Source organism: Triplophysa rosa, linkage group LG20 (assembly GCF_024868665.1).
Source record: "Triplophysa rosa linkage group LG20, Trosa_1v2, whole genome shotgun sequence".
Lineage (NCBI taxonomy): Eukaryota > Metazoa > Chordata > Actinopteri > Cypriniformes > Nemacheilidae > Triplophysa > Triplophysa rosa.
In genome coordinates, this window is record NC_079909.1 from 12,170,920 (window position 1) to 12,187,094 (window position 16,175).

General features: G+C 37.4%; 1 protein-coding gene and 1 long non-coding RNA gene across 6 annotated transcripts in view; one reads left to right on the forward strand and one right to left on the reverse strand.

The window, feature by feature from the left end:
- atp2b4 (ATPase plasma membrane Ca2+ transporting 4) overlaps window positions 1-1,738 on the reverse strand; it is a 67,136-nt gene extending 65,398 nt beyond the window's left edge. For 4 of the 5 annotated variants that reach the window (XM_057362496.1, XM_057362493.1, XM_057362497.1 and 1 more), the window contains exon 1: window positions 1,041-1,738. The gene's annotated coding sequence lies outside the window, so the exon portion shown is untranslated. Of the gene's footprint in view, window positions 1-154; window positions 275-1,040 lie in introns of those variants that run through there. The other variant, XM_057362494.1, reaches the window with a different exon arrangement.
- Window positions 1,739-12,653: 10,915 nt separating this feature from the next.
- LOC130571325 (uncharacterized) lies at window positions 12,654-15,027 on the forward strand. Its single transcript, XR_008965067.1, has 4 exons — window positions 12,654-12,863; window positions 12,971-13,082; window positions 13,768-13,819; window positions 14,242-15,027. It is a non-coding gene; the product is annotated as an uncharacterized LOC130571325 (long non-coding RNA).
- Window positions 15,028-16,175: the final 1,148 nt, after the last annotated feature.

The following is a 16,175-nucleotide window of genomic DNA, read 5'->3' on the forward strand; positions in this document are numbered from 1 at the left end:
TGCGCTAGACGTCAAATGTCCATAAGAACATATTGCTGTTTACACACAATGCACAATACACCCCGTAAACACAACTTGTCTACTAAATGTGAACCGTATGAAGTAACGTTAACGAAGGGGGGCTACACACTATTTTATAACCCAATTTCTTTACCTTTCACATCCCGTCACGACTGTTGCTAACGTAGTTTGTGGTTACCTCAGCAGAGACTACAAGACACGTGAAGGCGAACCACCGCTTCACGCCAACAAATGTGTCACGTACATACTCATATAACTTTCGTATTTTGTTTAACGCAAACCAGAAAGTATATTTGCCTCGTATTGCTCGCTCTCTGGTGTAACAGGAGGGGTTTTGTTGTCTTCAGGTCAGAGAGTCGCAGCTCCTCACAGGCAACAAATTGCAGGGTTTCCCCTTCGACGCAATAGCGCGAGGACACACCCAGAGAGGCGCGGTGGACGTTACCCAAAGGGGATGACGTCAGAGTGATCGACTGATCACCTCCCCATCAATCAGCACGAGAGCTTCTTTACTCATCAAGTAAAATTCACCCGTTTATTATTGCCCATTCAAAAGGCCGTTGTGAATTTGCCGTGGTGGAAACAGAGTTAATCACTACCAGCATGCAAAGAACATTCTCAACAGACCTGGGCGTTATATGATTTGACGGCAATAATTGTGAATTATTAATAAAATGGGGTAATACATGCGTATGGTGAATGACAAGCATGATATTTAAACGCAATAGACATTTACGTTGCCATGTTGGAATGCCGTGCGAAATCAAAACCATTTTACAGTTGACGTGTAATATTTAGTAAATGTAAATCCTACTTCCGCATTCAAATTGCTCATTGCAAAGCAGTGAAAATCATTGTTTTCAGTAGGCACGGTCGAAAGACAGTTCGTTCTTGTGAGCAAACACCGTGTAGCTTCGAGAAACATAAAAATTGACACTGAACATGCAAACACGCACAACACACCTGTGGGTAGCAAAAACAAAGTTGAGAAAATGGGTAAAACTAAGAAAATAACAAACCTTCTTTAGGGCTTTGATGGCTGTTTCTGTCAGGAAAAGCGGACGCCGCACATAGGACGTTCCTCTTCGTTCAGTACATCAAGAAACGACCCCCTGTTCCTTTGGCTTCGAAACAAGCCCTCTCCTTAAAACTCCAAATAAAGACGCAGAACGTCTCTGAGCGAAAGCGTGCACGTGCAGATCAAGTCTTTCTTTGGATATCTGCTCGTAAAGCGTGTTTGTTTACTCTGCATCTGGAAATTAACTTCAGAATCGGTGCCAGTCGAACCAGCAGAATGGAATTTGTTGTTTTTCCTACATGTAAAACTGACCTCCGGGAGCAGGCTAAACGTATATAAATAGTAGATGGAAACTTATTAAATCACGACAGCCCGTTGAGACTTGAGAAGCCAGTGCGCTCGAACCCAATCCAACAGCCTTCCTCGTCCAGTGAAAAAGAGGAAATAATCGCGAGAGGGATCGAGGTATGTACCGCTCTGAACGCGACGCAACAGATTTAAGTTTGGTTTAGTTTCCTCTCCTGTTTTCTGCTTGTTTACCGATCTGTTTGCTGCGGGCAAACCGCGTACTTGAACCCCGATTTAACCGCCAGGAAAAGTGCGGACGAACGCGACCTTTCACCGCACAACGAAAACGACACAGTTTCAATCACTGGTTGCCGTGGCTGGAAATCGAAAGAGGGAAGATCGAGATTCAGTCTGAGGGTTGGGAGAGCTGCCACGGAGAGGGAGGGACTTGCGGATCAGTCATTTAAGGTGGATCACAAGGAAGATTCGATCAAATGAACGTGCCGATCTTGGGTGTTAACCTGCGTATTATTGTTTGGTTTAAGGATAGTTTTTCGATGTTTGCTCACATCATTTTTGCACGAGGAAATAAAAACGTGTAATTAAACTTCCTACGCGGTGCGCATTCTTGACGACTCTTATTTGAAGGCAGAACAACTGAGAATTGTAACACAATACAGGAAAGCTAGTCAAACAACACACCTTTTTGACCTGTTTAACTAAACATCAGTGTTTGTAACGAAGTTTAAACTCAGTTATTCAGGCTCCCTCACTGAACCAGTAGCCCACAGGTGGCCCATTACTGTTGGGTAGTCATGGTTACATAATAGTAATTCTGTCATCTGTGCATTCTCTTAAAAGACTGCAGTGTCTTTTGTGATTTCATTGATGTTTTTTATTCCTTGGATGTTTCTGAGACGGTAGCATCTACATAATGAGACGGTGTCTTGCTTGTTTTACACAATGTTGATATCAACTTAATAGTTTTTTTTAAGAAAAGCATTTAAAATTTCCAAATAAAATGCTAAGAATTGGGTATTGAAAAGGTTAAAACAACTGCATTGCCCCTTACATAAGCCAGTACATGCACAACTAAACACCAAAGTTTCAAATGAGAAAGAGATCTTATTTAGCAAATGGACAACTTTGTTCATGTTTTTGTGGCTTGTTGATCGTGTTATTGAATTAGAAATCACAAGCTGATGGTTTTGAAAGATCAGTTCTGCAACGTATCTTGTACTGAGAGGCTAAAATGTCTCAATCTTCCCTTCTTGTGCCTTGAGGCACCGCTTAAACATTGTCCGAGCAAAAAAACATCTGTATTCCTGCAATGGCATAATTTCGTAAACATCTGGCTATATTTGTTTCTCAATATTTGTTTGTTTACACTTCATGCCCTTTCTCAAGGCTGTTCTAAATACCAGCATTTACACATGTAGAGCGTCAACTGGTGTGCAGCACTCCTTAAAAACGAACGTTTCCCCTGGAGAACAAGACCCGATGTGTATTGTTTGAAGCATGGGGAGACATCCCTAAGGATGCAGTGCGTCTTGTTTTTACTTCTCCTGTAACTCAGGCATCTCACTTTGGAACGGCATATTTACATTTGATACAGACACTTTTTGTGGCAGCAGTAGCTGGCAGAAGGTTGGCGAATGCAGCCAGGAATAAATGCATGATGGATGATGATGTATGTGTGATACAGTACAGCCACATTGCACAGATGGCCAAAGATGTTTTTTAAATTGACAAGTGTAATGCTCTATTATGATGTATGGACTGTCACGACTAATGGACTAAAACGTGATTCATCCCAACTTTATGGTCCATCTCATCTGAGCCACTTGCCTGTTTTTGGTGTTATGAACCAGCTCTGCAAGGTCAATTAAGTGAACAATTAAGACAAACAGTCTTCAAACTGTTATGGTAATGATATTCATCTCTATAATAAAGTCTTTTAAACAGATCTCCCGAACAAACAGCCTGCTTTCGCTTTTTCTTACACTGTTAAAACACCCAAATGACTCGGTTCAAAGATGCGCCAAAGGACAAATGTGGAGGAGAGAGCTGTTTAAAAACAACTTAGATATATGCCAGTATGAAAATAAACTCTTGTTTGCATGTGTTTGTGGTGATCTGGGGAAGAAATGGGAATCCTCAAACAGCAGGCAAGACCAGGGGCAGAGAAAGCAGACAGCATCTCCAAAGACAATGGGGAAATGTTTAAAAAAGTGAAAAGAAATAGCCAGAGTTGCTTTTCAAATTTTAATGTAGTCAAGAGTTGGCAAACGGTAAATGAGATGTTTCCTTGCAGAGTCGGAGATATTGCCTGCAGCATTTACTGCCGCTCATTTTTTAATTTTCCTTAGTGTGTAAAAATATCAGTTTTACACTCTCATTCTCTGAAGATTAGAGGAAGAAAATGGACTGTTACAATGCAAGCCCATAACTTCCGTACAAAAGATCATAAAATCCAAGCTGAAATGAGAAACATATTTCTAGTGTGATGTTCTTTTGGTGCTTTTTTATTGTGCTAATTTTATGGCAGTGTTCAACATTTTAACTTACAATAGGTTATTTACAACCGCTGAGATGACATCTTTTATTGGCATCAAGGTTTTAGAAAGAAATATTACATTACATGTTTTGTCAGTGTGTTGGATTAAGCGCACACAATGTCAGATAACCAATACAAGAATGATTGGCGAAACCAGGCGCATTATTTATCTATCAATGCCAACAGCATTGCGCTAGCTTTGTATGATTCTTTCTAGAGAGTGTCTTTCGTGTCAAGGTTTTGCTCTCGTAGACTAAGGCATGATTTCTGACACCTTTACTAAGAAATCTGCCAAGAAAAGCTGCAAAGCTCTGTTTCTGAAACCTTGGAGATTTTTTTCCAAGACCTTTTGCTTTGATGTAAAATGAAATGAAAGCTTACTTCATATGTCCTTCTAAATACCAAGACTATCAAATTACACTCTCCACAGCACTTAACACATGGCAAATAGATTTACATAATGTAAACATACTGTTTCCACAAGCAGATAGAAAGAAAAATAAAATTAGTTTAGATTGTGGAAGCAATAATCTCCCCAATGTTTAAAGGGAAAGTTCAGCCAAAAATGAAAATTCTGTCATGAGTTACTTACTCTCTAGTTGTTTCAAACCTGTTTAAATTGATATGTTTTGATGAACACAGAGAAAGATAATTGGACGCATGCTTGTAACCAAACAGTTGTTGACCACCTTTGACTACCATAGGAAAAATGACAATGGGAGTCAAAAGTGCCCCAGAACTATTTGCAGTCCTACATTCTTCCAAATATAGTATTTTATGTTCAACAAAAAACTATACATTTTTCTTACTGTGGTAGTCAATGGGGTCAAAGAACTGTTTGGTTACAAGCATTCTTCCAAATATCTTTCTCTGTGTTCATCAGAACAAAAAAATACAGATTTGGAACAACTCGAAGCTGAATAAATGATGACTGAATTTTTAGTTTTGGGTGAACTATCCCTTTAACCAAACCTTCCTGGGTTATTTCAAACTATCAGAATTGTCTGTTATATACCGTACAAACACAACCCATATGCACAAAAACTCATACAGTTCTTCTTGGCAACATTTGCTTGACAAATTCGTGCCTCTCAACACTAACTCACCACGGCGTGAAGCACATAGACACGTACACACTACTTTCAGCTCAGATTAACACCTCACCTCAAAACGTGCTAGCTCCAAGGTTAAAAATTCCCTCTATTGACACCCTTTTTTTCCTATCCAGTATGCACATGAAAGTAGTATTAGGTTATCCACTGCGTACTGTTTATGATTTCTTATTATAGTTTTATTTTTAGCTTAGAATAATAAAAAACAGCCGTAAAAATAAATTAAGCACAATATGTGAAAAGAGATAAATAGAGAGGCTAAAAATAAAGATTCTGGGTTGCTAACACAAATTCTACAGATTTGAGTATGGGTTACTCAGGAATGGGAATGATACAAAACGTGCAGCTCAGTGAGACTATCGCCTGGAGCCCAACACTTCACCCTAGGTTTCTCCAGAGGGACTGTCCTTGCAATTAATGTACTTACATGAATAATTTAAGCCACTTTGAATTAAATCATCTGCTAACAAGTGTAACCTAAGGGACATCACACCAATTGTGATTTTCTAATTTTACTTTATATTTCATGCAAATGTACTCATTTTTTACTTTAGATTATTTTATATTTTCTAAACAATAAGATTTTGGCAACATATAGCAAATTAATTGTTATCTAATGCCTTAGAAATCGAATAAATATTCAAGACAATTTAAGCCAATAATTGTGATGATACCTTGTGTACAGTGTCTATAATTGACAATGTATGAGTAGGTGGGTGTGGGTGGGAGTGTGTGCACCAAAGAACATGTGCAACAAGTGGTCTCCATGGCTACTCTGACAGGCAATCTATATTTCTCCTGCGACTTGCTATGCGTGCTTTGACCTCTTAATGATTGCCTTCCGGGATTTCTGTTGAGCATTTTCTGACAAAATTAAATCTATTAGTGATAATTAATACAACATATAAAAAATGAAAGGGGTCCAAAATAATGTAAAGGGTTTGACTTTAAAAAGTCTGCAATAATAATAGTATCGATGACATCGATAATGAGTATCAGAATGAGTAGAAAAGGCACGCACACAAAATATCAATGAACTCATAAGTCTTTGTAATCATTCTTGTAATCTTTTACCAGTTTTCCATTAATCCATAGTACCCCATAATGCACTATGCCTTTTTCTGTAAGGTTTTTATTTTTTAATGTCACTGTAAATCCTTCCTGGTTTCTGGTTGACCTGACTCCACAGACACTGTGATACCCTCAGAGGAATCTTTTTCCAGCCTGTAGCCAGAATTGTTGCTATAACCTTTCACTGGCAATGCAATTATATCTGGTGCCAGGCTGATCTTAAGGCTCAGAAATTCATGAGCTCTGCAGTACAACTGTGACAAAGCTTTTCCAAACCTTTCCAAACTAGAATTTAAGTCACTGCACAACACACCATTTTAACCATGTTAATATCCTACAGCAATTAAATACCTTTTACGTAACTTGTGGAGAAATTCTACTGTATTTCAACATTTTTTTCTTGTGTTTTCAGTGCAACCAATGATTGCTGCATTTAAATGATTAGATTCCATCCCTTTCGAATAACACTGCAATATAAACAGATATTTAGCAAATAAATATCTAATTATCTTTTGTTGTACGTGTCCTTTTAGTAAATGAAAACGTTCAGATTATGCATAGCAACACAACAAGCTTGCTGCTGGTGATTGAAAACACGGCTGTACTGGTCTGTATTCTAGAAGGGGGGTTTGTTCAACACCTAAAATTTGAACTAGTCTGTTGATAGTTAACCATCCTAAACATCTACAGTTTTACCATTTACAGTTTTCAGATTTACAGAAAAAAAGAATGAACCGACTGTGCTTTAACGCTTGCTCAGTTACTTACTGTAAAAAAATGACATTAGAAATCTTTCTTATATAAATTACCCCGCATTTTTTGAAAGCAAATGACAAAATTGATGGGCATTTTAATAATAACTGTCATTTACAGAGGAATGTCATTTGGCACAGTGAGAACAAAAGAATTTGGATACGGTAGCGTTACTATAGCTACTGAGAAGCGCACAACTATTTCCGTCATCAGTAGGAAAAGCCAGAGACATTTTATGTGATTTATGACAAGTATATATCTTCTTTTATGAGCTTGCTCAAAAACACAAGTGATCGTTTGTGTGTTAGTGAAGCAGAAACAATAACTTTCTCCATTTCCTACAAATGTTGTGGGGCCGATATCTTTTCCGTGTGGATGATCTTTGTAGGCAATTTCTTCTAAACACTAAAGTGGCTGAAACAATGGTTTGGGTGAGCAAATGGGAGAATCCATCTATAGATTTCCACTAAGTGTGAGACCCAAGAGAATTTTTGTTGTTGTTGTTGCAATCCAGTCCCAAAGCTGTTTTCAGTCAAGTCAAGTTAAATGGTTGAATAACAATCATTGCATTTGTCAATTCTCCAGTTTCTACTGGAGCGCCACACATTTGGTTCAAATTATGATGTGTTTTTTCAAATCTGTATTCCTAAAAGAAATGTGTGAAATTGTGTTACTGCTGCTGCAAAGCTTCTCTTGAGTAACATCACCAGCGTGGGCTGTGTTAGACCTTTCTCCTTTCTCCCACGCTTGGTACCACTGCCTCATCATTAGCATGCATGCCACAAACACACACACGCACACACACACACACACACACACACACACACACACACACACACACACACACACACACACACACACACACACAAGCACACAATCCTGTGCCCAGGCGTTCACTTCAAACACCAGCGCAGTTTCAGTCAGCATGCAGCCGGCAGCATCAGAGCACTGCAGTTAGAAACAAACTGTGTTCAGAATGTATCCGAACGCCATCGCAGCACGCATGTAAAAGCCATGTTTGCAAATTAGGAAGGGATACTCAAATACAAGACGTGCACATGGGCATAAACAAGTGCAGTTGACCAAATAAAGCCAAATGTGTGTGAAACAGACATACACGTTCACATGAACACACGCTGGTAGCCAAACCACATCAGTCTACCTCAACTGTAGAATTTGGATATACAAAGATGCAGGTAAAAATCATTTTCATGAATCGTGCTCGCCTTTCTCAAAAGTAATGTTCCTCCCAACATTTACATGTTTGAGTTTAGCAGTGGCCTGTTTCACACGGATCTGCTCTAAGAGGATTCAGCTGTAGAATTACTTTTAAATGTAATAAGTTCACAGCTCAGAGGGACTCTGCTCATTTAACATCAGCCAGAGGGACACGAGAACACCAGTTCTTTATATGCTAATAAGACTCCATGCGGTGCTTACATTTAGCTGTTCCATCATGCAGCTACTGTATGCTCGCATATGTATAATCTTACACGGCTCATTAGTTTAGCAACACTTCCTGACTGAAGCTCTTTCCAAAGAGTTGCAGGGGTACACATGTTATTTTTGAAATTGTAATAAAAGTTAACATATTATACAAATTGTACTGTACATTTCCTTACTATAAAAAATATGTTAGGGTAAGTCTAATGCTAAAGGGAAACTCTACCCAAAAATGAAAATTCTGTCATGATTTACTCACCCTCAAGTAGTTCCAAATCTGTATACATTTCTTTGTTCTGTTCAACACAAAAAAATATATTGAGAAGAATGTTAGCAACTGAGATTTCTGGGGTAGTCAAAAAATTGTAGTCAAAGGTGCCCCAGAAGGGTTTGTTTTCCTAAATTCTTCAAAATATCTTCTTCTGTGTTTAACAGAACAAAAACTATATACAAAAATTTTTCTACTATGGTAGTCAATGGTGCCCCAGAAATCTCAGTTGCTAAGATTCATCCAAATATATTTCTTTGTAAATTTATGCAGGTTTGGAACCATTTGAGGATTAGTAATTCATGACAGAATTTTCATTTTTAACCATCCATTTAAGTACTGAAATAACAAAAAAATTATGATTGTTTGTTTGGTTGAGAAATACATTTAGAAATAAAGTAACAATGAACATGATGGTATTAAATCTTGTTAAAAAAAATTGTGAAAGGTATTTTACATAAGGAGGGGCACTCACAGATGCAATCTTATGATGCCTCAGATACATTTTATTTAAATAAAGACATTAACATGAAAGGAATAGTTCACCCAAAAATGGTCCCTGTTGACTTGACCATAGTGATTTTTATTCTATGTAAGGTCAATGGGGACCATTTTGGGGTGAACTATTCCTTTAAGCACATTGTGGCATTGTTGTTTTGTTACAAACTCAAATATATTTTTTACAGTGTAGATCAGCAGTCAATAGCCGGGTTTCCATCCAAACGTGATGCAAATCTTTTCAAAGTTTGCAATAACAGAAAAAAACTCATGCGAAAGAGGAACATTTCCATGAAGTTCCTCGCGGCGATGACAGTGGTATTAGTTTGTGTAACCAACATTTAGTAAAACAAGACCCGGAAAGACACCATCAGCAGAAACAGCCGCTTATTCGTGTGGATTTAATGCTGCTACATCACAGTTGATTCATCAAATGCATTTTCATGTCCCTTTGTTCCCATTAACTGTTTTTCGCCAAAAAGAAAAACTACCTCAAGCGAGCGTAAAAACTTTTTTGTCAATTAAGGGATTTTTTTATTTGGTGTTTTCATCACTTGTTTCTGATGTGAAACCAGGATGGAAATAGGAGTCTGGCACAGCATCTTTGACGTTTACTCCCCTTTACTCTAGCCGCACCGTCAATCTCCTTAAAATGCTTTCACACCATTATTACTTCGTCTTGTATCTGTTGCTCCAGATCAATAACATAAATCAAACGATTAAGGTGCTGCTCAGGTCTGACTAGTGGAGGTTATGTGGAGGTTACCACAAGCACTTGTTAACAGCTGTAATCCATGCAATCCAGCATGCATGACTAACAAAATTACGCCATGCTCTGAATCGCATGCCAGGCCCAGATCCTCACGGGAAGCCCGCTGTGGCATTTTCCCGCTTCGCTCTAGTTGTCGTGTATGTCCGCCTTCTGGGTATAAGAGAGTGCTGCTTCAGAAAGAGAGGTTTTGTTGTGAATGCAAATTATGAAAGACAGAGAGAGAAAGGGGGATGCAGAACGAGTTTCTTAGAAGGCTCTGTCTGTGCTGTTTACACTAAAAGTGGGAAAGGCGCAAGAGAAGTCTTCACGGTTTAATGTGAAATTATATTTCTCTTAAGGTTATTGATCAAGAGAGAGCATTTGGAGGAGTTTCAGTGTGACAATGAAACCTTGAAATCCAAACATGCTGATATGTGTCCACTCTTTCTCTCTCAGTCCGATCGCAATAATTAATTCACAGCCCTTTATGAGCCTGCAAGATCCAAAAGATATAGGATGACCTTTAGATAGACCTGCCCCTGTGTGAGCTACACTTCTCCTTCAGATTTCTCTGGAAGCTATTCTCTGGCAGTTTTTTTCTTGTGTTAACATGTTACCTATTGAAAATGAATTTGGGGGCATATTAAGGGGCATGTCCTTTTCTTTAATGTAGACCTTATATAGGCTGACAAAACACTGATATAGATCTAAAATTAACCAACAAGAGCTTCAATTTTAGCATCATGGGTTTTGAAAAAGATAAATTAATAAAAAATAACAGATTACCACGAAACAGGCTCCGATAATATGCATCCAGTAAAAATTCTGCCATCTGTTTAATAGGTTTCCGGAGGTCGAATTCAAGTCTAGTCATTAGTAATGCCTTGCAGAAGACAAGAAGGTGCGAGCTGTTACTCTACAATTCTGTTGAAAATACATCCCATGGACATCTCAGAGAACAGGCGGAGTGACAGTAAGCAAGGCTATCAATTGCTTTGACACACTGCACGCCTGAGGGATTCATTATACACTCGCTGGCCTGAGAGGGTTGTGGCCATTCATCACAAGACTGAATGACTCTCAATGCTCATGTGCGAGCTGCAAATGAGATTTTCTAATTACTCCTGCCATTCCTTTGATTGAAAGGGGGTAAACAAGGGGTAAACTGATGAACGGGCTCCTATGGATGGCTTCGTTCATTTGATGTCTATGATCATATGGAACTCATAAAGTTCATGCTGCAATAGAATGAAAGTGCCGTGTCTCGAAAAATCGAGATGAAACAAAGGAGACAAACATAAATAAAGGTATACAAATAAAGATCCCACACGAAACATAACTGTCGAAGAAAACGCTGAGAATATTATCAGCACAGTTGCATTTTGGGTAATTGTGACCAGAGGGTATACTTCATAAGAACATAGTCAGTTCTGTACATATCATATATGTTTGCTGGTGAAGTCGTAAATCCGATTAAATTGATAAACTGCTACTAATATGGTGAATGAAAGCAGGCAGCATCAGAATACAGTCTAGGATTTATTAAATTACAGCAGTGCTTTTGGTTTCATAACATTATGAAAACTCACATTTAGTCGCTGTTTCACTCAATTCCGACCAAAATAAACCCATTTATGGGCGCACCGGAGGATCCGACCCCTTATGGTGACGTCTTCATTTTTCCCTTCCTTCTTAATTTCTTTGCAAATGAGGCCTAACTAGTTTACCTGCTACTGAGTCTACTTGCCCCTCAGCTTCGAAGGATCATTTGCGTCCTGTATTTCCCCCTCATGTCTTGACTTCCATATATGAGCATTTCAGTACCATTACAATCTGTGTCTCAATATGAAGTCTGTATTTGTCACACTGTCCTCAGCTCCCCACTGTTGTCCTGAAGCTGTTTTGCTTCCAAATGTCCAACTGTTGACGCTTGGTGCCAGAGAGAGAGACAGAGCCTGCCAGGAAACAGACTGAGTCAGCACGGGGAAGGGAGTCATCGTCCCTGGAGCTGAGCCAGTTCTCACTGAGTTATGACGATAACAGGAGAGTAGAGAGCTGCTGGGAATCCCTGCTAGATAACTCAAGTGTGTTTGGTAGCAAAGGTAAAAAGATAAACATATGTTAACACATTTCTGAAATGTAATGTGTGTAATTACTGTAATTGCTGTGATCCCAATTTAAAGGGATAGTTTACCCAAAAATGAAAATTTTGTTATCATTTACTCACCCTCTTGTCATTTCACCTGTATGACTTTCATTTTTCTGCAGAACACAAAAGAAGATATTTTAAAGAATGTTGGTAACCAAACAACAACAGTACCCATTGACTTGCATTGGCTTCGTGTCCGTACAATATAAGTGAATGAGAACCACTATTGTTCAGTACTAACAATCTTCAAAATATAGTCATACAGGTTTGAAATGACAAGAGGGTGAGTAAATGATAACAGAATTTTCATTTTTGGGCGAACTATAGACGCAGAAACATTTTTGTAAGCAAAACGTGTATATGGTAGTTATTTTTGCCTTGGCAATGTTGGCTCAACCAATAGTGTGAGTTTGGACTGTGACTATTTGTTTTCTAACCAAAAGGAGACAAGGGAACTTTTGAGGAACCTTCTTGAAAACACCTACTTGTGCAAAAAAGACACTTTGCATTTAATGCTTATTTGTATATTCAAAAAGAATCTGATTATTGTAGGGTGGGCTCTTATTTAGGGTTCATCTTAGTTTTCATGCCCATCAGACACAGACTGTCCTGTAAAGAGCAAGTTATGTTTAGCTAGACGCAATGCACAGCTATGTTGGAATTACACCCATATGTCTGTTGCTATTTAGGATTGGTAACTATTGATCATTTTAATAGGCAAATACACTGTTAAAAAATCCTGTTAATTTACATGAAAATTTAACAGCAAAATTCTGTTTTCGTTTAATAGCAGTATGTTACTGTTTTATACAGTGCATTGTGGGAAGACTTGTTCACTTCAGGTTAGTGGTCGAACAACCACAGTATGTCACTGTTATTTAACAGCATTATACCATATTTTCCTATCTGCGCCATTTTGGATTATCAGCATGAGGTACGTCTGCACCTTTATCTATTGTTGTAATATCTTTAAATTAAATGTTAGATCTTAAATATCCAGTGAAGTTTTTATTATTTAACAATATTTCCTGTTTTAATCAGGCAAAGTATTTCTGAAAACAACGCTAAGATATGCTGGGTAGCGGAAAACGTCTGAAACAGTGACTGGGTAGCGTTAGCTTAAACAGGAGATTCAAATGCTCGTGACTAAAAGGTAAGAATTAACCTAAATTTAATCCAACCTGTACGTTTTACTAATATATGTGTAAAAGATGAATCGGGAACGATCTAAATCAATTATTGTTTTTGTGTAGTTACACTTTTAATGTGCGCTTTCTGTCCATGTAGGTGAGAAATATTTTATATTGTCTGCAAATTCGCCTGATTTTTCGTGTTATCTTAAAATCCATTTAATATAGTATGTTACCCACTGATTTATTATAGATCGGTGATGCTACCAAGTAGGCCTATGTCTAAAAATACCGCTAAGTTATAAAGATTCAGTCAAACCATTGTAATACATGCTGGTAAGCTTTCCGTGTGCATGCATGGCAAGATACATTAAACAGTTAGTTTATTAAATATTTATGTTTTGGTAACTGGGTAAGTTAGGCCTATATAAGTAAAATCCCTAATTATTGTCTGATTACTGATGTGTCAATTTCAAAACCACTGCTGGCTTGATTGCATAACTATTAGCCGCACAACAGGGTGTGTTGCTCTTGCACTTTCATTAACAATTTTATCTTTTTTAGCTTGACTCAAATGCATCGGTAAATCATTAACTAGACACTGATCGGTTGCATCTGCTCTTTAAATAATGTTTCCCTGTTATTTCTTCGGGGAAACATGTGCTACCCCTGTGACCTATGTGACCAAAATATATATTTCTTTCCAAGGAGGAAGTCTAATGGCTCTTGATTCTTCAAAAAAATGATTCTTCAAAAAAATGTAAGTTTTTCTTTAAATTAATTGTGGTTGTTAGTTCTTATATGAACAAATGTGTAGGAATGCTTCAATCAAATATGACATATTTATTACTCGTATGATTCCTATGACCATAATTCTAATTTTTATTTTAATGGAGAATGATGTCTGTTTGTTTCGTCAACACAAGCAGGGTACCTTAAAACTCTAAAAAGGACACAAGGGAAACCATTAGGTTAAGACTCTGGTGATTTTTTTTGGTCCAAAAGCCATCCATTTGGTGGCCAAAATTATAAGAACACTATTTTTTTTACCAGCTAAAAAATGGTTTTAAGTCAGTTATTTCTATCTTTCGCTGTAGTCTGTCAGTAGGAAATATCAGTTTACTAAAAGTATTCATTTTGCCATTAATTGTAATAATGCAGTGAGATTTTTGTTTGATCAAGGAGCCAGTGCTCCACAGAGATCTGATCTCATCATCATCCAGTCTTTCTGAAATGACATGAAGAACCAGAACAAACTGAGACAAAGTAAATCCAGAAGACATGTGGAAACGTCTCCAAGATGCTTCAAGAAACCTACCTTTTAACTGTTGTTTAACTGGCTTGTATGTTGTAAACCATGTTTTCATTTGTTTGTTATGAGTTCACCCAAAAATGAAAATTCTGTCATCATTTACTCACCCTCTTGTCATTGTAAACCTGTATAACTTTCTTTTTTTCTGCAGAACACACAGGAAGACATTTTGAATAATGTTGGTAACCAGCCCCCATTCACTTGCATTGGTTTTTTGATGTGATTGGGTGTCGGCGCTGTTCGTTTACCAACTTTCTTCAAAATATCATCTTTTGTGTTCTACAGAAGAAAGAAAGTCATAAAAGTTTGAAATAACCAGAGGGTGAGCTAATGACAGAATTATCAGAACTATCACTTTAAACCTTTTTGTTTTTTAATTGAATGATTTTTTATTAACTTTTTTCGTTTTAGGTTAGTGACATTGATTTGAAGCTACATTTGTATTTTATGTTAAGGCATTTATAATGCCTTATTGTGTTTTGTTTTTGTTTAGTTGCTTTACGAAAGCCATTTTTGTATTTTTATACGTTATGGGTGCTTTTTTGTTGCACCATAGTTTGTGCATTAAATATTATAATGATGGCTTGTATTTTTGCCCATTTTATGGCATAACAAACAAAGCATATAAAATCTGATGTTGAATAGGAATAAAGAAAAGATGAAAAAAGAATAAGTTGGCTTCGTTTGTTTTTTATCCACAAATATAAAATGCAGGGTATAATTGCATTACAATTAAAATAAGTTGACTAGTATGTAAATTAACAGCTGTATGCTGCTAAGTAACATTAGTATGCTGTTCTTAAAACAGTATCAGGCTGCTAAATAACAGTTGTATGCTGTAGCTAATAAAACAGTATCATGCTGTTAATTCAAATAAACAGACCTAGTCTTTTTGATTTATTAAATGGGTACTTTGTTGCATTAATTTTCTTAATACGGTACGTCATCTTGTCTCTCATTCTTTCTTTCTTTTCTCTATCAGTGTGAGACAAACTCACACATGTAATGTGCCGTATTTAGCTTCAGGTTAAAGGGATAGTTCACCCAAAAATGAAAATTCTAAAAATTCGACTTTCTCTTATCTGCAGAACACAAAAGAAGATATTTTGAAGAATTTTGGTAACCAAACAACGGCGGTACCCATAGACTTGCATTGATTTTGTGTCCTCACAATAGAAGTGAATGGGTACCATCATTGTTTGATTACCAACATTCTTCTAAATATCTTTACTTGTGCTCTGCAGAAGACAGAAAGTCATACAGGTTTGAAATGACAAGAGGGTGAGTAGATGACTACATTATCTAAATAAATTAAAGTGACACGAAATATTGATGTGATTTTAAATTATATGAATGAAGAAAAGAGTGATTTGAGAGTCAGAGAGGTTTGAGTTTGAGGTACAGCAATTGTAGATTTCAGTCAATTCAAATCACAGCTCCGTGTCATTAATAATGCAGAATGATGGGAGGCAATTAAATGGCTTACTTTCACATCCATACATTTTGCTGAGGTTACACCCCTCAGGAAAAGACATCTTGATGTTGCTTAAATGAAGTCTAACTCCTCAGAAATCATTGTTGTCTATGATTGTGATTTAAACTGCGTTATCATTAGCCTCAGTGCACAATTAATCAGGTAAGCGTTATGAGGCATAACAAACACAGTTCATAACATTAACCATCATTAGCATGCAAAACCCATTTGCGCAGTTTTCCAGGGCTTTCCCTCTGCATCATCAGAAATGAATATACTAAGTCTCAATGACCTAGAAAGAAACCGTAAGACCATGTTACAGTACAACTG